Source organism: Nilaparvata lugens, chromosome X, assembly GCF_014356525.2.
Source record: "Nilaparvata lugens isolate BPH chromosome X, ASM1435652v1, whole genome shotgun sequence".
NCBI classification, from domain to species: Eukaryota; Metazoa; Arthropoda; class Insecta; order Hemiptera; family Delphacidae; genus Nilaparvata; species Nilaparvata lugens.
Window position 1 is genome coordinate 45,544,610 of NC_052518.1, and position 26,440 is coordinate 45,571,049.

General features: G+C 31.3%; 1 protein-coding gene across 1 annotated transcript in view; it reads left to right on the top strand.

Annotated features, from left to right (window-relative positions):
• The first annotated feature begins 20,783 nt into the window (after positions 1-20,783).
• LOC111050245 overlaps positions 20,784-26,440 on the top strand; it is a 205,018-nt gene continuing 199,361 nt past the window's right edge. Inside the window, exon 1 of the mRNA XM_039441952.1 lies at positions 20,784-20,910. The gene's annotated coding sequence lies outside the window, so the exon portion shown is untranslated. The remainder of the gene's footprint in view (positions 20,911-26,440) is intronic.

The window sequence follows — 26,440 nt, forward strand, 5'->3', positions numbered from 1 at the left end:
TGGATTTCGCACCCTCGTATTATAATCATTCAATCAATAGCGAACTCGGAACAGAAATCGATTTTAAAACGTTTTGTGAATCAACACCGCTGATTGTTGTAGATTGTTCACACCAACCAAGTCATTTGAAATCATCGACAGATGTTCGTATTGAAATGGAATTTAATAGTGCAGTACCTGCAAATACTTCCGCGTATTGCGTTTTAATTAGCGATCGTGTGATGGAGTACACGCCTCTCACGAGCATGGTGAAAGAAGTTCAGTAATTTGTTGATAGAGTGCATCACTGCAGGTTATATAAGGTGTGTACTGCGCCAAATGTAAGCCATTATCAGTTTTACCTTTGAACAGGAATCATGTCCTATTCTTTGTGTTCTGATATTTTGGACAAGCCACAAACTCGCTCTATTGGTATCCAGTGTGATCTTGATTCTGATATTTTGGACAAAGCTCAAACTCAGTCGTCAGTACTTTACGATATTGAATCAACAAGTTTCCATTATGAACCAAGGAGAAGCAGTACACCAATCCAGAAGTTGGGAGAGGAGGAGGAGGAGGAGGAGGGGGCACCAGAGGTGGAGGAACAGAAACGTGAAGAGGAACAGAAAGGAGTGGACGACAAGCAGACACCTACGAAAATTGCTACGGTTGATCTTCACTGGTTTAAACAAACTTGTAATCAAATTATTGTGAAAGAACTTGCTATCATTGACGAGTGCAATAATTATGCTGTATTCCATTTCAAATCACCATTTGCAAAGATGGAATTGAGCGCAAAATTGTATAACGATGTAACATGGCTGGAACGTAACTATCATAAAATAAAATGGGAAGATGGAGATTTAGAATACAGTGACTCATTAATACGTGATTACCTTGCAGGTTATGAGAAAATTTTCACAAAAGGAACTGAGAAAGCAAAGTTTTTGAGAAGATTGCATTCTAACGTACAATGCATACCGGAGGACTTTGTCAAGCCTGATTTCAGCTTTTTCACCACTTCGTGGTGTTATGATGCATGTAAGATACATAAGTATAGACCCGATGGAAGGTGTGCTTTATTCTCTGCCCAACATTATAATTCTTTGCTGTTTAAAAATATGTATCAAACAAATAATTTCTTGTGCGAAAACAATCGAATGCAAAGTATGAAATTGGTACCGATGTATACGAATGCGCAGAAAAGAAACTTTGCACGTTATGGATTCTTCTACAACGGAAAGGAATTACAGTGTGTTTATTGCTTGCATGCACTGAGATTGCATAAAGCTCGCACGTGTTGTCTGTCTACAATTATTAATGAAGAAAGACCGTTTAATTACTCTATAATAGTGCCCGCCTACACATAGTTTACTCCATTCGCTCGACAACTATGGATCCGACAAAGTGGTTAGCTGCTGACAACGAATTGGAAGTGAGGTTAAAAAACTGCATAGACTGGTATGATGAGTGTGAAAGTGCAATTAGGAAATCAACTCCTGAAAATTATAGTTTGGCGAAACAATTGAAAGACATTTTTCTAAGCACAGTTAATTTGAACGATATAAAAGACTATTTGTGCTATTACCGTCCACACAATTTGTCTATAGATAAATTAATTTAAATTGAATTGTATGATTTTGGAACTTGTTCTGCACATCTTCAAAATCAAACATCCCTAATCACATTGTACATAGGGACAAGGGTAGCTTCCACAAGCTGCGGCAAGAACGCGTGATTGGAAATGTAATGTACATTTTTTGAGTTCGGGACATTTCTTATTCCGCGGCCCCTTGACAGCTCTAGTCTAGTGGAAGCTATACTATTGTTCCTGTATGCAGGCAGTTTCAAAACACTCGACTTTTTTCAATTCTCCACGTGTTTAATTATGTATTCAATTTCAATACAATATTAACTGAAGTCAGTGAACCATCTATTCTATGAGAATAATCATTGTATTGCTACAATTTGGGAGCAGAAGATGGCAGATTCTTAATTTCAAACTATGAGTAAAACATTATTGAAAACCATGTTGGTCATTTATTGGAGAAAGACAGAAGGACAGTTAGAATAAATCTTCAAAAACATTACAACCTTTGAAATAATTCAATGCAAAAAACACAATTCATATTGAAATAATAATAAAAAAGGTAATAATATATCAAGGAATTTTAATTATTGTCAACTGATAATTATATTCGATATACATGAATTGTTTATGTTTACATCTTTCGAACAGAAACGTTCATTTGAAGCTTGGTCTCCAGCAGTGTTCATTCCAGAACCTGAAAAAGATATAATATTGATGAAATAAACAATAAATTCAAATAAAAAATAAATTATGTCTTAGTAGCATTTGAATGCTGGGTGTTTTGCTAACAATTGATTTTCCACCAGATTGAAGTCGAGTTGGCAATTACAGCCATCGATTCATATTAGAGGTATGGTACATTCAACACAGTAGATACTCATACTCACAACTCAATACAAATGTATTCAATCAATCAAACCCCCATAATTATGCTAATTGTAAGTGATTGGAAAATTTTGATCAAGATGAGTATTTTTATATATTTTTAAATTAATTAATAAAATCATGTATTTATAATTCAATTGATAAATAAGAAGTTGTTAAAATGGGTGAGAGATGAGGATAAATCTGTTTGCTGCATATGTTTGGAATTTTACGCTGTCATTTATCATCAATTTATTACTATAACAAGGTTAACAAAGGATTTATAAAATTATTGAATTACATATTAAATTTTACAGTTCAAACAAGTGAATGTCGATCTAATTTTCCCATTTTGTGAAATTCGCTAATTAACAGCTGAAAGAAAGCGACCTAGTCAAGTGACTAAATTAAGAAGTTGGAATTTTTGCGGCCTTTTTTTCAAATATGTATGATGATAACTATAAGGAGACTTGATTTGCTGGAAGAATTTCTTTTCTAATCAATGCAAGTGATAGGCAGTTGAAGGGTTATGATGAAAGTGATCAGAATGATGATGTCACTCCATCATCGGGGCCGAACCCCTAACAGCGCCGACACGCCACCATTCTCTATGGCCGACGGCATTAGAGCGGTGCAATGCCCCCCTTGATGGTTGCCTTAATTTGATTTTAGGTCATCTAATTCTGGATGAACAGAATTCCGGCTGGACATTTGACCACATTTGCAAGACGACAGAGAAATAACAACACTTTGGAAGGTTTCCATTTGCAGTTGTTGTCTTTCTAGGGGCCTCACCCAAACATGTGGCAGATCATCGGTGAGTAGCATTATTTTCAGTAGCAATTTTTCATTTGTGAATCGGATGATTCTGATTAACTAGCATTCAACTTGAAATTACTGTACAAAGTATTTTTAGTACAAAATATTCGAATTGATAATTCACCCTCAAAGTGAGATTTCCCCTCAAAGTGACACCAGCAGAAAGGTACACAAAAATTACAGCAATACAATTTATCTACAATAGCTAAAATTAGGTTAGAGAAACGATAATCTATTCAACGATGGCTAGAGATGCGCAGCAATACATTCATTTAGTCAGAAAAGGTATTTAATCTGCTGTTTTAGCACATTTGGAATTCAGACAATATGAATGTCATCCGACAACAATGTCTGTCGTCCTCGAAGTCAGCAGTTTATTCACGAACCAAAACCCACCTTACAGACTCACACGCCACAAACATGTACATTTCACTTTTCATCAGCTGATTCTAAGTATATAGATGCCTGTTATATCTGTATTTGTGCAGAAACAGTAAGATTCAGAATGACATAATAAGCATCAGCATCAGCAGATGAAAAGTTAAATGCGTGTTCTTGGAGCATAAGTCTGTATGCATCTAATGTTAAAATAATAATAATTGGTATCGAAATTCCAGTGCACACTGGAATTTTCGATAGGTTAGGATTTCTAATTTATTTTATCGTATCATAAATATTGTCTTATCTTGCATGAATAATTTTTATTAAAAATGATTATATATGATATTTTACAAAATATTGTGAATTATTTTATTGTTAATAATTTATTATGTTGGTCACACTTCCATAGACGTATCATGTGACTTGTTGATGCTATGGTTTGTCGATGCTATGTCGTGTTGGTGCTATGGTTTGTCGATGCTATGTCGTGTCGGTGCTATGGTTTGTCGATGCTATGTTGTGTCGATGCTATGGTGGTTCCCCATATTCTGTGGCCGATATATCAGTATATCGCCATCGACAAATTCGTCCCGATAGTATCGGAGATATCGATATTTATGGTTCGATATATCGGATTCAAATACATATACTTTTGAATGATTTTTTAATGATAAATTATACACTAATTTTGAAGCGCTTTTATTTTTTATTCAACTAATCCCTCTTCTCGTTTCGTTTACAAACGTTTCACTTCGCCAGTACAGGTGTACAGTTGTACACAGGCCCGGCCCCAGGGGTGGGCGGACCGGGCGGCCGCCTGGGGCGGCAGATTTTGGGGGCCGCAAATTTAAAGGAATGAAAAATTTAAAAATACAAATGAATAATAAATTCATAATATCAAATGTGAATGGTAAAATTATATAAGAAGCTTTTCAACCTCGAGTTAATGAAGACTCCCAGGAACGTCTGAGTGGTCTAGTGAACATAAAATAGTTCAGTCCCTAGATCTTGAAGAATTGGTGAAGGAATTTCCCCATGCAAAGGTCAGACGAGTTCTACTTAATTAAACAGGTGTGTTAAACAAACTTGTAGAAATTGTAGCTCTAATTACTTAGCAAGTTAAGTAGGCCTAATACTATGTTGCAGTCTATGTCTTATGGCTGTGCAAAGGCTAAAAATAAACTTTCTTGTACTGGTGATATTTTTCAAAGTTTTTCGATTTGTACCGTTATATACGGTATCAAAATGAAAAAGTTTTCTTAGGAAAACATTTTCTTCCAATCATTACTTTTTGAGATATGAACGGCCAAAGTTTAAATTTTTGGGACAGGACATTTCAAATTCGGTACGAAACATTTGGAACATTTTGAAATTTTTTTTGAAAATATCAATTTTTGAAAAAGTTATTCAATTTACAAAAAAAAACTCAACTAAACACTATTTTTGGTCATTTTTAGTAAATTAGTAAATTCGGGGGGGGGGGCAGTTGCCAATCTCGCCCAGTGCGGTAAAGTCCCTAGGGCCATGCCTGGTTGTACAGGACTACAGTAGTCAGGTCAAAAAACAAACCACTCACGGTCTCAGTCAGCACCGTAAAGCTCATGCGTTAGTAACGGTTTTTACCGGTTCCATTCAGTCAGTTCTTTGAATGTAACGTTCTTTGTGATGATGGTTACCGAGCACTGTAACTGGAGCCAATCGTCATTCTATTTTGATGATCATATTATCATCCAAAGATGATTTATCATTAAATTCGATATAATAATCAATATATTATTATTTTATTCGATAAAAGAAAGAGTAATTTTGAATAATCTCTATATCTATAAAAGGCTACACCCTGACAGACTGAAATCACACCACAGCCCAAATTACTGAGCCTAAAAACTTGAAATTTTGCACAATTGTTTATGATAGCCTAAAAACATCCACTAAGAAAGGATTTTCAGAAACTTGCCCACCTGAGGAAGCTGTGGCCCCCAAAAAATGTTGTACTTTTTAACCGCTCATTGCACAGCAGAGTCATGAGAAACTTTTTTGTTCAGCTACAAAAAAAATCAGATCTATGCAGAAAAATTCCAACCAGGAGCAGAGAGGGGTCCAGGAGAGGCCATTTTTTTAAAATTTTCATGTAAAACCACACTACAGCTCAAACTAATTGGCCTACAGACTTAAAACTCTGCACAAATATTCTTCAAACATGCTAGATGTGCTCTAAGAAAGGAGTTGGGGATATTTTGCCTCTAAAGGTTTCAAACAATGAAAAAGGATCCTATTTAGTAAGGTTATGAACATGGTAAGGTGCATACCATATGGAACTGAGATAATTGACACATGATATTCTAACATATGTTGTAGTCATTGGAAAGCTTAAGATAATTTTATCAATCATCTGATCGTATTTAATTTTCCATGGATCAAAAGCGTGAGCTTACCACATGTTTGTTCTATTGTTGTATGCTTGGCCTGTTTGGTTTGTGCCTTCTATCAGCTGTATATGGAGTCTCATACATTCGGATTAGAACAGAGCACAGAGATTTTCTTTGGTTAGGAGTTTGTTGATAAATCTTTCTTCAAATTCAAATTTTATTGCAACAAAAATCACATTGAAAAATTGTTTAATAGACAACAAGATGTCAAACATGAACCTACATTTATTTGTAGCACGGCCAGAAAAAGACAAACTTGAGTACTAGCCGTGAGTTCATTCAATATAACCTATATTTTTGTGTTAATATTTTGTGAACAAAAAGTACGAGTTGATGAGAGATGTGAGTAATTTCTCATATTTGATCTAAATGGTTATTCATATTGTAGTAGTCGGGGTCTCTTCAATCAAAGTTTTTTATTTTGTAGCAAATAAATTTCATAAGTATTGATTGTTCATAATGTATCCAGTGTCCATAATGGAAGTGAATGAACTACTCAAAATTAATGGCTTACTGGTCCTTCATAGAATTTATAGTATTCCTGGTGATTGAGCCTGTCTTTTTCCAGCGTTGACTATTAATAATAAAGCTTTATTCACAACTAGCTCACCTGGTGAACTTCGTACCTCACACTTCATATCTCATGTCACTTGAGATATCATGTAACACATCTCATCTCATGTAACACATCTCATGTAACACATCTTCGTATCTCATGTCACACTTCACTTTATTTGGTGAATCATGAAATTTATCTGACTATCAATATTTTCAGTTACATCTGAATATGGACTTCCTATGTGCTTAGTCATGCAGCATTCATTATTCCCAAAACATATTCTTCTCAATCAATTGGTAGTAATATCTGACAGTAAAGTGTTGAATTGAAAAAAATCGATAGGATAAATCAGTGTTTCAAAGATGAATTCAATGTTTTCATAGTTGTTGATTGTTAATAGATGGTCCAAGAAATATGTGATGTACAATGAATCACCATGAATTACATATTCTTTCCATCTTCCATTTTAGCATGAATATAAGCTAAGCTGAATTGAAAAAAATTGTAAACTATTCTGCCATCAATGAATACAATATGAACAACTCTCTTCCATGAGGTGGATAATATTTTTTCCAGCATTTTCCAGTTACTCAATGATAGGGGAGTGATTATTATTTGTATAGGTCTTCTAAGGAACCATTATTTACAGCTGGTACCAATCAACCACACTTCAACTCCAAACTACCATTGTAATACCAGTAGCCTACACAATTTATCATAGGGTAATGTGTTTATTACAGCTGGTAACTTTTGATGCTAAATCATATTATCTCAATATGATATTGAATCATGATCATTTTTCCATTCTTTGGTAGCCGCTAAGCCGACAATTTCAAAAACATAGGTCTGTAAAATGGATTAATTGTTGTATTATGTAGATGGCAGTGGCCACTGAAAAGAAATAAAGAATAGGAAGGTTTAAGGTTATGTTTAAAAAAGATGTAATGTTGATTATGTTGTAATGTATGGAGTTTCAATAAATGAAATAGAAGAAAGGCAATGACTTTTATTATTAAAACATGGCAACGAGGAAAATAATTTGACAAAGTGCAAAACAGTTAATTTTGACATCGGTAACCATCTGTAAGGTTTTTTGGTTAGAATGGAGGTGCGTATACCGGCACCGCTCACATTGGAGGGTGACATGGTTTCAAACTGGAAAAGATTTAAACAAAATTTCGAAATTTATTTACTTGCTAGTGGAAAGAGTGTGGAAAAGGAACCAGTGAAAGTTGCAGTTTTTCTAAATATAATCGGCGATGAGGGCCTGGACATATACAACAACTTCAAAATCAGTGATGACAAAAAACAAAAATTGGATTCTGTGCTGAAAGAATTTGAGAATCATTTAGTTCCTAAATGAAATGAAATTTATGAATGTTTTCTGTTTTATAAACGAATACAAGGGGAAACTGAACCTATTCACATATTCATTGAAGATCTAAAAAAACTTGTCAAGACTTGCAATTTTGGGGATCAAAGTGAGAAAATGATCAGAGACAGAATAGTGATGGGGGTGCATAGAAGTGAAGTGCAAGAAAAACTTTTAAATATTCCGGACTTGACTTTGGATAAGGCAGCTGAAATCTGTAAGACTTTTGAGGTGACAAAACAGCAAGTAAAAAACATTCAAGGACATCAGGATATAGACTCTATTTCACATCACCAGAGACAAAAATTTTCTACCAGAATGAAGGACTCTTCAACTAAAGAAGGACAACATCATTACTCTTCAACTAAAGAAGGACAAAATCATTACTCTTCATCTAAAGAAGGACAAACTTATTGCTCAAGATGTGGAGGTATCAGTAGATAGTATGATGAGAGAGCTAGAGCACTTTTGGAGTGGCTGATATGCTATTTTTCAAATCATTAAAATTAACTCATTTTTACTAATTTTCGATAAAATTCATTACATTCTAAGAGAAAATATCATTTTTTCAATGAATTATTCATAAATAACTCAAAATTTCATAATCAAAAATAAATCAAAAAAATCACTGTTAAGTATCAGAAACATTTTTTGGAGTGACTTATTTTTCAACAAAAATTGGAAAATATCATTGAAATTTAATAATTGAGAATCATGATAAATTTTAAAAAATTATGAAAATTCTCTCATTTCTAATATAGGATATTTATCATCATCTTCTAAACCTAATAAAACTAATTTTATTTTAAGTTTATTAAATTCTTGAATAGATTTTTCATCAAACATTTCTAAATACTTTTTTGGTAAATATGTTATAAATTCTTCTAATTCAACTAACATGAAACATCCATTTTTTGTTTTGATTTTTTTAATATTTAAAATTTCATATTCTTTATTAATTTCTAACTCTTTTATTTTTTTAGTTATCTTAATTTTTCCATAATTATCGAATTGTTTTATTAATGAAGACATTTTTATATTTCTATTTATATGGAAAAAATTTTAAGATATTTTATATTTTTATAAATCATTATATTGATACTTGAATCTATTATAATATTCATTATTTATTGAAGATATATGTTTGAAAAGTTCAGTCCATCTAGCTGTATCAAGAATAATTTTATCATTTCCATTTTGTAAAACTATTTCAGTTTTTTCTCTAACTCCTTTTATAAATACTTGAAATGATTCTGTTAAATTGAATGTTTTAATTTGTTCCATTTATTAAAAAATTTATTTAATAAAAAACATACATCCATCATCTTAGAAATTATGAAGTAATTTTTCAAGATGATGGATGTATTTTTCTTATTAAATAAATGGATGAGCTTATTCATTGTCATAAATGTAAAAAGAAAACTAAAAATAAGAATTCAGAAATAGTTCAAACTAGTAATGGATTATATAGAATAGCAGCTAAATGTTTGGTATGTAGAACTAATAAAAGTAAATTCATAAAATCACCAGTAACTAAAGAAATTATTGAAAATAATTTAACTAAGGAAGAAGGAAAAATTGAAGCTATTGAAATACATAAACCAGTTATAAAAAAAATTTAAAAGAAGAAAAATTTTAACATTAGGAATTGATAATTTATGGGCTATAGATCTTATGATATTTGATAAGTATCATGAAGAAAATGATGGATATAAATATATTTTGAATGTTATAGATACATTTTCAAAGTATGTATGGGTTGAACCATTGAAAAAGAAGAATGGATTAGAAGTTTCTAAAGCATTTGAAAAAATTCTAAATAAAACTAAAAAAGTTAATCATAAGTCTCCAAATCTTATACATTCTGATAAAGGTCTTGAATTTAGAAATAAAGAATTTAATCAATTATTAAAAAAATATAAAATAAAATTATATCATACTGAAAATGAAGAAAAAAGTGCAATAATTGAAAGATTTAATAGAACATTAAATAATAAATTGAAAATTATTTTTGAAATAAATAAAAATTTTAGATGGATTGATGACTTACAAAATATTATTATAAATTATAATAATACAAAACATAGTACTATAAAAATGAATCCTATAGATGTTGATGAGAATAAAGAAAATATATTATTGAATACTGTTTATAATTTCAAAACTTCAAATAATATTATTAAACCAAAATTTGAAATAGATGATAGAGTTAGAATTCCATCATTTAAAAAATCATTTGAGAATAAATATAAAAATAATTGGACTAGAGAAATTTTTATTATTACTAAAATTATCTATACAGATCCTATAACATATAAATTGAAAGATTTAAATAATGAAGATATAATTGGTAGTTTTTATGAAGATGAATTGAAGAAAACATTATTATAATTTTGTTATATATAAATGGAAAATAAAAATCATATATGTTCAAGATGTAAAATAAATAATGAATACATGAAAACATGTTCAAAATGTGCAATAGATAAAACTCATGATAATTTTTATAAAAGTAAAACTTGTAAAAATAATATATCAAGTTGGTGTAAAGAATGTGATATTAAAAAAGTTAGAAATTACTATTATAAAAATAAAGATAAAATTTTAGAAAAAGTTAGATGTGATGTATGTGATAAATTCATTACTAAAACATATATGAAAAAACATCAAGAAATGGAAAGTCATATTTCAAATCTAAAAAAATAATTCAAGTTTTATTTAAAAGTGAATTTATATGTTCAATTTTAGATTCAAAATCTTTTAATTTATCATTTATTTCATTTTTAAGATTATTATATGTATCCTGATTTCTATCTATACTAATTTTATCAAGTTTTTCAAATAAGATATGAATAGCTTTATTAAGTTTTTCATCTAAATTTTTCATAACATTTTTAAAATAATCCATTGTTATAAACTCTTCATTAAGTTTTTCATCTATATTTTTTATAGAATTTTTAAAATAATCCAATGTTATAGACTCTTTCATTATATTATCAATTTTATGTTTACATTCTTTTATAATATTTTGTAATTCATCAATTTCAAATTTTTGTTCTGATTTTATATCATCACCAAATTGATTAAATGTCAATGAATGATAAGAAACCATATTTATTATTAAACATTTTTTGTGAAATTATTTTTAAATTTCATCCTTCTGAAAATAATTTCAAAGCATATAAACAAAGATGTCCACATATTGGTGGATCATAATCGTTTTGTATTTCATCTGTTGAAATAAAAATTTTATTATTCAATAAATATTTTTGTAATTCTAATGGTGGATTAGCATTTCCATAACTATCAAAATAAAGTACATTATTATTTTTTTTCATATAACAAGTCCAATGTGTTCCTGTAGAAAACATACTATCTAAATTAATAATTCCACATTCAATATCATATGGTTTATCAATTGGGAGATTATCTCTCATAAAAATTCCTTTAAAATATTTTAATTTTCTTGAATAAATTTCTAAATCACTAATAGATAATGGAGTTATTTTTTGTTTTTTTTTTAAGTAAATTAGAATAAATTGAATAAATTTTTTTATTTATAAAAGATTTAAGTCCTTTACCTGTTTGATCATTTTTAATAATATCATCAAGTTCTCTATCTATGAGATTATGTAACCAAGGAACAAGTTTTTCTTTAATTAGAGGAGCTAAATCATTTCTTAAATAAGGTGTTACAGTTTTAACTAAAGGAATATTATTTTCAGCTTTTGTTATTAAATAATTTAATAGACCATTACCAATTTGATTATATAATAAGGATAATCTTATACCTTTTTTATTTTTTAAAGCTTTATTTAAATTTTTATATTGTACATTAGTTAATAAAATTTCATTTTCACCTGATGATAATTGATCATATTTTAATCCTATTGTTATAGTTTTATGTTTCTTTTGTGCTATTCTAAAATTATTTTTTTGTCTTTCTGATAAATTGACTTTATGTTTTATTAAATCCATTTATTATAAAAAAAATTAAATCATATTAACAGTATTTCTATTAATATCATATATAAAATGCATTTCTGAAAATACAATTACATAAGCTATTGTTCCATTATTATTATTTGGAGCAGTTACAGGAGATGCAAAATCAAGTTCAATCAATATATCATTTTTAGTATTTCCTACATTTGTTGGATGTAAATGTGTATCAATTACAACTATTGGATATGTATTTATAAATTCTTCATATCCAAGATATACATAATCATCTCTAAACATGACTCTTCTAAAGTTTTGGTTCATGTCATAGAGAATAGATGTATTTTTTTTTTGAAAATCTATATTTTCTAATTCATTTGGATATCTTTCACCATTTATTTTAACTATAACATTTTTCAATTTAACTTGATCAAATGTTGAAGGATTCTTTTTTTGATCATTCAATTTATCAGTTTGTAGACATATGATTATAAATTTAGAATTGTAAACATTTCTAAAAGAATTAGTTATTTCAAAACTAAAAGAAGATCCAAAAACTCCTTTTTTATCAATGGTTTGCCATTGAAAATAATCATATTTCAATTTTCTATCATCGCTTAATGATTTTAAATTATTAACTATTTGAATTTTGGCTATATTAGAGAATTCAACAATCGGTACTCTTAAAGTAAAAGTTTCAATAACTATCTTTCCTTCTTGTGGTTCAATTGCTCCTTGTGTTGTATCTTTCCATCTAAAGATAGCATCATTATCTTCAGATCTGGTAAATATTATTTCAAATCCTCCTTTGAACATTGGATATCTAAGATGATCAAAAAATCCTAAACCTTATTGACTTAATGTACATAATATTTCAAATTTTCCACTAGTAAATTTAGAAACAAATCCTGTATTACTAATTGTTTGTTTTTGAGAATTATGATAACTTACTCATCCTTTAACAGTACTTGTAATTCCTGGAAAATAAACAAAATCAATTAATGTATTATGTTTTTTCAATTCAATTCTTGAAAATAGATATGGTAAAAAATTGTCAATCAATTTAATTGTTGAATTATCTTCATAATCACCTCCTCCAACTTTTTTAATTAATTTACCAGTTACATGAATTTGAAATTTAGAATTATAAAATGAGTCTCCATGATCTATTTTAAAAATTGTATAATTATTTGGTGAATTAAAATTTAATTCACTAACAGGATTTATAGTCCTGTATTCACTTTTAATTATATCAACAAAAAACTCATCAAATATCTTATTCATTTATTATAAAAAAATTTTATATATTTTATTTTTTAAGACCTAAATAAATAATATTATTTACATCAGGATTTACTATTAAATTATTATTTTAATCAGTAATTGAAATTACTATTTCTTGAATTTTATGTAAATTTTTTTTTCAATGGAACAAATATTTTATGATTTGGTTGAATTGAAATTTTAGATCCACGAATTGTATTATGAAAAAATTGATATAGTAACTCTTTCTCATTATGTTTATGTGAATGATTTTCATGATTACTAAGACTCTTTTCTACTAAATTACAATGTATTTCAATTACATCAACTGATCTTAAATTTTGAATTTTTTCATTATAGAATGTATCACGATAAATTATATAATTTTTTGTTAATCCTAATAAATTTTTCATTGATTCTGAAAATCCAAATAGATAATGAGATGTAATAAATTGAATTTTATTATCATCTCTACTAATAATAACATTATAATCTTCATTTTCCATATGAATATTTATGAGTGTTTGTATTCTTCTTAAGTATAGTAATTTTTTGGAAAATTAATAGTTTTATAATTTTTTTCTTTCTTTTCTTTATAATATATTTGACCATCTTCTCTTAAATTATAAATATTGTTATCAGAATAAAATCCTAATAATGTTAATTTATAATTATCTTCTTCATTGATATATATTGGATGCTCCAGATGCAATCTCAATTTAGAATTTGATCCACTTAGTTTTAATAATTTCATTTATAATAAAATAATTTTAAATAAATAATGGATATAACAAATTTTTATGAAGAAAAAATTAATAATTCATTATTACCACATCCATTGAGAGCTATTATTATTGGTAGTTCTGGTAGTGGAAAAACTAATTTATTATTAAATTTAATTTATAAAAAAGAAAGTGGTTTGAAATTTATATATCTTTATGTTTTTAGTAAATCATTAGAACAAAGATCATATACAGATTTACAAAAACATTATCAAAAAATTGAAAATAAAATTAATAATAAAATAGCTTTTTTCTATAATTCTTGTGATGATTTAATTTCAATAGATGAATGTTATGAAAATTCATTAATTGTATTTGATGATTGTTTAATGGAAGAACAAACAAAAATTAAAGAATATTTTATAAGAGGAAGACATAAAAATATTTCATGTATCTATCTAAGTCAAAGTTATTGTCATCTAGATTTAAGAGTAATTAGAAATAATGTAAATTTATTTGTTGTAAATCGACGGGAACAACAATATTTGTTGCCCGACAATATCAGCTGATATTGAATTGAATACCATAATGAATGAATTCAATTAATAGTGTCATTATTTGTATATATAAAATATAAAAAGGGAATTTAGTATCATTATTTACATTATTGCTTGGGGTGAAGATACATTTTTCAACTAGGTACCTCAGAATGTCCATCAGAAATTTTGATGAGTTATTTCGAGTTTGTATCACCATTGGGAATACTTGCTGTCACTTTAAGCTATGGATCAAATAAATATAGATAATATTAATAATATATGATTTTTTCAATAAAAAATTTAGAAATGATTGAAGAAATCAACTGATCTTAAATTTTGAATTTTTTCATTATAGAATGTATCACGATAAATTATATCATTTTTTGTTAATCCTAATAAATTTTTCATTGATTCTGAAAATCCAAATAGATAATGAGATGTAATAAATTGAATTTTATTATCATCTCTACTAATAATAACATTATAATCTTCATTTTCCATATGAATATTTATGAGTGTTTGTATTCTTTCTTAAGTATAGTAATTTTTTGGAAAATTAATAGTTTTATAATTTTTTTCTTTCTTTTCTTTATAATATATTTGACCATCTTCTCTTAAATTATAAATATTGTTAATAGACATTAACTATAATTAATAGACACACTATTAATTATAAATAGTGGAATGAGACATACAGTATAGAAATAAAATAGAAACTGAAACTGTGCAATGTATTTTTCCATAAGAGCCAATGTGTTACAAAATGACGAATCCCACAGCAATATTGGTTGCCTATCTTTACCAGCTGCCTCACTTTCTTTGTGTTGCTAGTCCGTTCCAGTTAGTATAGAGCTCAGTGGTGGTGGCAGGCCTAAATTAAGGACTCGCCACACCAAGCTCGCCAGTACCGCCGAGGTAGTACCGCTGGTGGTAGTTTTCTCGGCTGAGCACGTCACACCGAAAAACGTCCGCTAGCGGTAGTCTCCGAGTAGTGAGTCTAGTAGTGGGGGGAGGGCGTGACTACAGCACTCAGCACTGCGCTACCTCTTCGAATCGCCTGCCATGTATTCAGGTTGAGCGCGCCACACTGAGCTCGCTTTGTCCGCCGTACTACCTCTCAGCGAACTTTTGTTGAATCGCCTAGCAGGCGGCCGTAGGTGGTAGTGCGCCGTACTACCGCCGCGGTAGCGAACTCGGTGTGGCGCGCTCAACCTGAATACATGGCTAGCGATTTTTAAAACTTTGCTACCGCCGCGGTAGCAAGCTTGTTGTGGCGTGCCCTTTAATTTTACTTGTCGATGCTATGGTTTGTCGATGCTATGTCGTGTCGGTGCTATGTCGTGTCGATGCTGTGGTTTGTAAAACGGTGTACACACGTACGTTTGCCTCGGGTGAGCATACGTGTATGGGCTTGCATTCGCACGTGTGGACACTGTTCGCTGAGGCATGTGGGCGAACCGGAACCCTGTCGGTATTTTGGCGTGCTCAAAGGCGCCTCGGGCGAGCATTGAATGTACGTGTGGACGCGATTTTGCCATATGGGTGAGGCAAAACGTAAACATTGAAGGCGTCATAACCTAATTCCAATGGAATTAGGTTAATGAATGACAAATCAAATTGTGATCGAATAACTTGTAGGTTAATTGTAGGATTTTTGTAATTTTGTAGGATAAGTGGATTGTCAAATATTTAAATAGAAACATGCATGGAGTATATAATTTGTATCATGATTAACAAATTTAGAACTGCATAATTTAAGTGAAAAAAGCTTCTCTACAGGGTTCCTACAAGAAAGTATAGCTCAAATATTATTTTACTGTGGCTATCAAATCATCTTGTGTTTGTTTCATGTTATCAATCAGAGTTGTTAATTGAAATTGTAATCTTCAATATGATATTATACGTTTTAGATAGCTAGGCTATCTATAGAGAGATTTATTCAAACTTTGAACTAGTATTCCCTTGAAGGTAGATCTTGAAGCTAATCTTTTGGAGAATCTTGTTTTGTCATGTGTATGAGCAGAGTTAGTTTAAAATGGGCAGCAATTTAGTATTTGATTCATTTTATGGCTAATTTCCTTAAAGAAGACTGTCAATTTTGTGAGACAGTGTAAAGTGCTTTGATTAGGTCATCAAAACTTCTGGAATTATTGTGGAATTTTTCTTTTTTTTTAGATTCAGAATAGATATTGGAAACCAACAAATGAATCGCCTAATGCCAAGAATCTCAAAGTTAGAGCCAATCGTTCTAGTGAAGTTATTGCTTCCCTCATGATGATATCATTTTTTGTTTAGATAACTAGTTGAATTAGATTCAGTATATTAACAAGATAATGTTTTGACAACCTAAGAAAGTTTAAATTGTCAATATTATGTCATGTAGCAATTTATTTCCTTACTTCAACCTACAATCGTTCAACCCACCAACATCGTTTGTCAAGTTTTATTTTTGATTTTATTATATAAGTCATTGAAATAAAATGATACTGCTGCAATTTGTGATAACTATCTTCAATGATGGAATGACGCCATTGTTGTCATGTTGTGGAAAATCTACATCTACCATGTCTTCGTGTCGTCTGCAAATCAGATAGCTTTTTGAATGCTGAGGCATACGTGGATCGCGTCCACAAGGACGTACAGTGAATGTTGAGGCATATGTACATACGATTGTTCGCGCGAATCTGTACGGACGTGTGTGACGTGATCTTCTTTCAAGATCTTAGACCAGTTATAGAATAGACACGGCCCATTGTATATTCATACTGAAAGTCGATGAAGCCAACATCTACTGCCATATCGCCAAATCGTGACGTCAGCATCTGATATAAAACTTTTCTGTAGAGTTTGTTTACATTGTTTTCCCATAGCAGATTGTGTCTATTTCAGCGGGAGTCTACTATTTTGATGAATAATAATTCACATCCTTCTGAAATAGACACAATCTGAAAGTTTTGTATCTGATGATGACGTCACGATTTGGCGATATGGCAGTAGATGTTGGCTTCAGAGGCTAGACTTCCCAACATGTCTATTCTATAACTGGTCTAAGTTCAAGATTCCAAAATATTGGGTGAAATTGAAGGTTGGGTCAAAAATAAATTGGGTCTGTTGGTAGCCATAGCCAGAGCCACCCAATGAAAGTCTATTTACAAACCACTCTCGGTCTCAGACAGCTCCGTTTCGCGCATGCGTTAGTAACGGTTTTTTCCCGTCAATTAGTTAAATTTCTACATTTTTGATAAACGATGTGGCAACCTTGCAATGCGTGAAAGAGATAGCGCCATCTGCTTTGTTGAATGATACACAAGGATAGCAACACCATTGCAAATCACATACTGCCATTATAACGTGGTCCTCACTACAGAAACTCAAAGAATACTTTTGAATAACTATGAGATAACTGTGACCGTTGCTGGCCGTTACTCTGTATCTGAGACAAAGAGAAGCTGCTGTCTATTTTGATTTGGGTTTGGGATATGATTATGTGGGCTTGATGCTGAACGTTTCATGATGAACGCAGTGGCTACAGATTACGGTAACCGTAGCCCCAGTTCGGGTTCCGGTAAAGATATGACTTCGTTCGCGCATGCGCCAACGTTTTTTCACAGCACTCATTACAGGAGCTTACAGTGAGGCTAAACAGTCCTCACACACACAGAATAGATGCCCAACTCAACAATACAATGAGAATGATTAGTGGAGTCATCAAATCAACACCTACTGAATGGCTTCCAGTTCTAAGCCACATACCACCACCAAACCTGCGTCGTAAAAATGCTCTCATCAGAGAATTTGAAAAAATTTCAAATAACCCAGACCTGAGAATACATGAGGATATTGAAAATGCAAATAAAACCCACTTGCGATCAAGAAAGCCACCAACAAAAACTGCAATCGATACTGCTACAGAACAGAACTTCAATTTGCTTAGTGCATGGCAGCAGGAATGGACTATGAAGCAGCGAGATCAAATCCCATGGTTCTCCCAAAAGCCACCAGGTTTTGGCTTACCAAGGAAAGCTTGGTCGACTCTAAACAGAATTAGAACCAAGCACGGTCGATGTGGTGACTTGTTGTATAAATGGGGCAAAATACCATCGCCCTCCTGTGAATGTGGGGAAAAACAAACAATTGACCATATAGTGAAAGAGTGTGCAATCACAGCCTTCAGAGGAGGAACAGAAGAAGATTTCTTGATGGCAACTCCAGAGTCAATAGCTTACTTAAACGGACTGGATATATGACAAGGGATTATTCCAATGATGATCCTGAAAATGGAATGGATACTGATTGATACGTCTTGAAAGCCATACGCTAAATATAAATAGGAGCTTACATTGTCTAAATACAGCATTTTAATGCCTATATATATCCATATACGCATTACAATGCTGTATTCAGACAAGGTAAGCTTAGTGCGTATATTATGCGGATGTATGGTGTAGCATATTTGAATAGAGCATAAATTATATTAGAGCAGCTGAAAATTGAACACCAACTGAAACTGATAGTATCACTTCTGAAGTTGTTTCCTAATCTATCTTTTGGTATTTCGGGTATTTTGGGCCCCCCTACACCCTCCTCCAAACCACAAAAAAATCGAGAGTTTAGGTAATAAATAGCTTAGGTCATTAATTATTTGTTTAAAGGCTCTTCGCATATATTTTTCCTTGAACTTATTCTTTTTAGTCGATGTCACTTTGACTTACTTTTCATTACACCACCATGAGTACATTTGTACTTCAATTCATAATATACATGCTCATCCTTTAATTTTTTTCTCTATCACTACTATATTTTTTCAAATCCTGGAAGGATGTAAACTTCATGATTGAAACATTGAAAGGATAGGTTACTTAGAAAACATAACCATGTGACCAAACACCACAATGCACATGTAAATAGCGGTAGTCGCGCATGCGCAAATGTTTACCGGAACGCCAACTGGAGCTACGGTTTATGGAGCTACTGGAGCTACTGTAGCCACAGCGCTTTATGAAATGTCGAAATATCATGATGACTGTGAACTACAGGAGCTTCTCTTTGTCTCAGAAACAGAGTAACGGCCAGCAACAGTCACAGTTATTCAAAAGTATTCTTTGAGTATCTATAGTGAGGTCCACGTTATAATGGTAGTGTACGATTTGCAATAGTATTGCTATCCTTGTCTCGTTCAACAAATGTAAAAGAGTTAGGGGTTAGTTTTTATTTAGGTTATATTTAATATTGTTTTATTAGGATAGGTTAGGTTTTTGCTTTAAAATTGCAATATGCTAGAAGGGGCTAGGGTCTAGGTGGAGTTATGTTTTTGATGTTTCAAAGCACAGAATTACAAGGAGTGTTATAGGATTATTATAGGAGTTTTCTCTGTTTCAAAGGTTTGCTTTGAATCACATGTTTGTGAACATGTTCATGAAATGAACCACATGTTTGTGAACATGTTCATGAAATGAACCACATGTTTATGTTTTGTTCTAAAGATGACGAATAAATCTAAAGTATTAAATGTGAAAGGGTTAGAGGATAGGTTTTATTTGATAATGTGTTATTAGGATAGGTTAGGTTTTTGCTTTGAAATTGCAATATGCTAGAAGGGGCTAGGGTGCAGCTAGAGTTATGTTTTTTGATGTTTCAAATGTGAAAGGATAGGTTAGGGGGTTAGGATTTTGCTTTGAAATCTAAATTATTAAATGTGAAGGGGTTAGGGGTTAGTGGTTAGGTTTTTTCTGGATTATATTTAATAATGTTCCATAAGGTTAGGTTGGGTTTTTGCTTTTAAATTGCAATATGCTAGAAAGGGCTAGGGTCCAGGTAGAATAATGCTTTTTGATATTTCAAAGGTGGATAGATAGGTTAGGATTTTGCTTTGAAATTGCAATATGCTTGAAGGGAATAGAGTTTTTTCAAATAGTTATGTTTATTGATGTTTTAAATGTAAAAGGGGAGGTTGAGGGTTCGGTTTTTGTTTTGAAATGACAATATGCTGACTTAGTTATAGTGTTTTTTAACATCAGTTAAATAACAACTGTTATATTTTATTAATTATATTTTTCAAAAGTACTCTTTCTTTTATTAAATAAAATAATAATAAATTGATTATTATATTGAATTTAATGATAAATCATCATTGGATAATAATATCTTCATCAAATAGAATGACGATTGGCTCCAGCTACAGTGCTCGGTAACCATCATCACAAAGAACGTTACATTCAAAGATCTGACTGAATGCAACGGGAAAAACCCGTTGCTAACGCATGCGCGATACGGTGCTGTCTGAGACAAGGAGTGGTTTGTTGAACTACTAACAATAATAATAATCTGTTTGTATTTGTGTGCTGTAAACAACACCTGTTGGTCATTCTATCTTCTGTTAGTGATTGATATTGTGATTGTAACGTGAAAAAATAGTAGTGGAAAGAACTTGAAAACTTTATAAGTGCTAAGGTAAGAATAACTTTTAAATGTGTTCATCTCACTGTTAGTTATCCGATAAAGTAACCAACCTTAGGCCTACCTGTTTTGCACAGGCACAGAAGGCTAATTTTATGCAAAATAATAATTTCCAGCATTGATAATCTACTGAATGTAAATTTGTTTGTGTTTGAAAGAAAAATTCCAAGAATATCTAAATCACATGTTTATTAATCCATGGGCCTATGTTAAACTGACTTAGTTTTATCAGGCTCATTCGAGGTAGCCTAACAGTTTCGTATCTGGTGTACGTATTATCGATATTGAAAATATAGAATGTAGCACCATTATACGATGATAACTGTACACTGTTTTTCAAATAATAATAATTATTGCTATTTAAAAGCAAAAATCTAACTTCACTAACCTACCGTTTTACATGATCAGCAAAAACCTAACCTATCCTTTCACATGATCATTTTGCGTTTTATCTATTCTTTATTTGGGGCCTCTCATATAAAAATTTGTACTGGTATGTCTTGTAACAGTAACAAGTTAGTAGCAGTAGGTAGCCAAGTACCTTGTCGATTAAACGTCAATTACAATTCTGTATACATAATATAAACAAGAACGATAGAAAGGAACACAACAAAAAAGAAGCAATAACAGCCGAAGCAGGTATATGCAGCTCCCCCGATAACATTCTTCAAAGTATAGGTTTCCAACTCTATTAGGTACTTTTTCAACCTAAAAAAACGTTTGGTAGGTTTGGATACTTTCCAGTTATAGGTGAAGTGTTTATTAAGTGTAAAAGAGGCTTAATCAATTCTGATTCAGCCTCCTTAATAATGAGATATCATCATAACCTGTGTATGAACATATCCTAAAAGTTCATTATCAATTAGGTTTTAAAGGTAAACGGAAAGGTTAGGGAGTTTGGCAATACTTTTATATTATTTGAATTGTGTTTATAATTTTAGATAATAAACATAAACAACGAAAATTTGAAATACTCGCACAATTGAGACATCGCACTCAAGAATGACACCCAATTTATAGCATTGGTCAGATTAGAAACATCATGCGTATCAGCCATTTCTATAAATTTAGTATTTAGTATATTTGCGAATTCATAAGGATCTTCTAGGTTATATCTAGCCTATACAATTTTTATCAATTACAATATTATTACAGGATCTGTCATTTTTACTAGCGATCTGATTCTTCACCATTTTTTAGATTGTTCTGTTAACATTTGTTGTGTTTATAAAACTTCATCAGTGTATTTTTTTTTTGTGGTTCTGTTCAGACAGTGACGCACATCGTCGAAGAGTGCCCAAGAACAGCATACACTGGTGAACCTGACGATTTTCTGTTAGCCACACCAGAATCAATAGCTTATTTAAATGTATTAAATGTTTCCCTATAGTTTTAAAATCAATGACTGAGACGAATACATTCGTTGTAGATATATGAACACATAAATGTGGTATATATATCCTTGTATATAATTTTATCCATCCCATTTTACTATTAGAATTTAATTGTGTCTTTTGCCATACGCTAGATAGATAGATAGTGTATTTTTTCAATAGAATAGTATGCTATAAATGCTTGTTACGTGCTTCCAAATGTTCTTTTAAATGCACATTTCTTTCATCATTCCTAAACAACCGATTAGTTTCAATAAGTTTCTCATGTTCATTGATAACGTCACCTTCAACTCACTCATTATTCTTCGTTTTTTCAAATATTATTTTCAGTGGAAAGTGTCAATTGAAAATATACTTATTTGAGCGAATTGTAAAAGTTACTTTCAACAGGACTCATAAAATGTTCAGTCTAGTCTAATTTAGCTAGGTCATTTTTAAAACAACTTATTTGGTTTTACTTGTTGACCATTCTACCAATCACTATTTCCTTGTTTGTATCTAAATTCAATAATATGAAAATTGGTCCATCATGATCTGAAAGTGCTGTTATTAGAGTTTCCACTTGGATATAGGCTAATTTTTGTCAAGGTTGTTGATGAAGTTATCAATTGCCAATTCACATTTTTCAGTTAGGCTATTCTAATGGCAATATTTATAGTGTACTTGATACCATTCATATTCAAAAATTACATTACATTAATAGAATATGTTTTCTCTCTACCCTCCTTTAAACATTCTTATTAAAATCTATCACTATCCCTTATCGCTACAGTTGACACAACCTATCCGGCGCCGCTGGTCTTGGTGAAGAATAAGTATATTAGTGAATTTTTATTGATTTTGCATATTTCTACCAAAAATCTATTCAATTTTTCCAAAAACTATTTTTATTCTCTATTTCTATGGTACATGTACAAAAATTTCATCTTCAACTATAACATTTATAGTACTCATTCCTACATGAAACTAATTTCTCTGGCACTAAGATCAATACTCCTCCCTTTTTGTTCAACTTCTAACGTACCAGCTTGCACAAGAATAGCCGGATATTTTTAAATGTCTTTGTTTTCTTCCTGCATTTTATGCTCAGTTATAATTTACAATGCCAGGTTCTATTCCGTGCAGTGTGATGTTTAAAGAATCAATGCTAGATTCAAGACGTTGAATATTTTGATGAAAAATAATTATCCTATTTTGTGGTAGGCTATGTTCTTCCCCTACCCTTTACATTGCTTAGATTTATTATTTTTAACTGTAGATTTTCCTACTTCATCACATTTATTTCAAGATCTTCACAGTTTAAACTATTAGAATTAGATGGACAGTACTCAGTTGGAGATTTGGACACTTTAATACTAAGTTGAGGTGTGGGTTCTTGTGAGCCTATACCTAGAGATGGATCAGAGATTTCGACATAAGGGGGTGATGCCCGAAAAGATTGCACTTGCTGTCGCCCATCACCCCTGTCTCGTCCAGGCTGACACTTTTGCATAGGCGTCAAGTTGCAATCACATGGTTGTGTACTGTCCTCACTCCTCAGCTCCCTCCACAGCTACTGAAATCGCCAAATATCACTGCTACAATTCCTCAATCTCAGTCTGAGAGAATGTATCGCCATAGATTGTTGAAAATTCGAAAGATGTCATATTACGCGTATTTGCCTCATTATCATCCAAATGAGCTTGCTCATCAGTTACTTTACACTTTTCAATTGCCGTTATTAATGGAAAATCTCTTTTAAAACTATTTTTTATTTTAAAACTAAATTTTTTTATATGCAGCCCATGACTTGTGTGACAGTGTGTGTAGAAGAGATACATTTATCGAATTTTTACATGTCTGTTGCGTTACGCAAAATTTCCTAATGATAGAATTATCCTCATGAATAATTTCATTATCTAGGATATTAAAATGCAATTTTTTTAAATGAATCGTCGCCAATATCAAATTTGTATGCTGCAGAGCCGCAATCTGTTTCTTCAGTGAGTCTGTGAATTTAATGTTGTTTGTTTGTTCCCCCATCACAACCACTTAATCTATATCTGTGTAGTGATTGATATCTAGCATATTAAATTATTAATTACTGAGGACATAATGGATTCAAATAGAGCACACGGCTGAACATTGTTGAAAATCTTATAATTTTCTTGTGTTTTTTATGCTCCAAAAAATATGAGAACAAGTCTCGCCCCTGACTGTCGCTAGCAACTGTTATGTTACTGGTAATATTGTGTATCGAGGTATGTGATTACTTATTAAGAGCAGGAGAGTTTTAATTTATCTGCTTTACATTCGCCTCAATCTTCTCAAGGATAATTATCTTCCTTCTCGCTTCTCCAAGTTTGTCACACAATGCTATAATTTGACCCATGCGGTTAGTGTTCTCCTTCAACAAGAGATCTACTCGACCGAATTGCAAGCTGTAAGGTGTCGGCTGCAGTCCTTCTCATTATTGATTTCATCCTTATTTAGATGTCCAATAGTTAACAAGTTTCTTTTCTCATTAAACAAGTTCATGGTTTTATCAATTGAGGAAAACCTTCTCTGGTTTTTCGCTCAGTATTCGGTTCCCTTATCTGGACAACATCGGTTTGCAAAGACACTTCCTCGGCTTGTCTTTCTGTAGTCGGCTTAATAATACGTACATAATTTCAAAATCGATCTTTTCAATTGTAGCATTCAACTGAATCATCATTCTACACAATACCTTTGATTATGGATAGTAAATAATAAATACATAAATAAAGTCAATGAGGATTTAAAGGTTCATACGTTAGGATACTTAATGGGTCCGTATCACAGAGACAAGTTCTCACAGAGACAAGTAGTGTTTTTGAACGATATTAGTGTCACAGAGACAAGTTTCATACAAACAAGTATTTTTATAAATGGCAGTCTCACAGGAACAAGTTCCCACAGAGACAAGGTGAGTCTCACAGAGACAAGGTGAGTCTCACAGAGACAAGGTCAGTCTCACTGGAACAAGTAGTGTCAGTGGAACAAGAAGAGGGGTAGAGTCCCATTCGAACAAGTTGAGTGTCACTGAGACAAGGTCAGTCTCACAGGAACAAGGTTGGTGTGGTGTGTTGCCTACACATAAACATGAAGGCATTCCATTTGCTCTAATAAATTGGATGTCATCTGTTTTTTAATATATATACATATATATTATGGTGACATGAATAGAATAGAATGACTGCCTTTATTTTTCTTAGAGAGCGAAGTTAGGGCGCAGTCGACCCTCTCTTACACTCAACTTTCTATCAAGTATTATAACAATACAAAAAAAAAATACAAATAATATGATTAAAAACAAACAATAGTTAAGTTATCTACTTATTTGAAATAATAACAAATTTTAAATTATTGAAAAGAAAGAAAAAAATGACATTGAAAATAATACATAACAATGCTGAATGATAGTATTTTCTGATACTTCATCACTTTAGTAAAAAATAAGACACCACAGAATACAATACAGTTGGCCTACATAGCAACTGAAGTGTTTGCTATACATTTCATTTCCTACTTATTATCACTATGTAAATATCGAAGTGGATAAGTAAATTACATTATGATTTATTAAAATAGTAGAATAGAATCTTCCTTCAATCAACAAACAATGTGACAAACAACGCTCCTTCAATCCACGTGACATACATATATAAATATATAATTTACATATGTAAATAATGTGGTGACATCATTTGATGCCAGCTTTAAACGTTTCTCCTGTGGAGAAAAAATGATGAATTTAGTGGACTGTTTAGTGGATCCTAGACATTCAGATTCAAATCTACATAACAGTTGATCCCCCTTTTCATCCAGGATATTTGTGGTTTCTTAAAATTTCGATTTATTGACCGAGTGAAGTGAGTTCTAAGATTCAAGTCGACGGCTTTGCATTTCTCTTTATGTTTATATGTTCCGCAATTACGGCGAAACGCAGCAATAGATTACTATAAACTTTGACAGGTGTATTTCTTTTTAAATTGTGCCTCGACGTATATACAAGGTTTTTTTTGGAAATTTTGCATTTTAAGGTTAATACAATAGGTAAAGTCTCCTTCGAACGCCAATATTACAGTAAAAATCAGAATAGAATCATTCATCATAAATCAGCTGTCGAG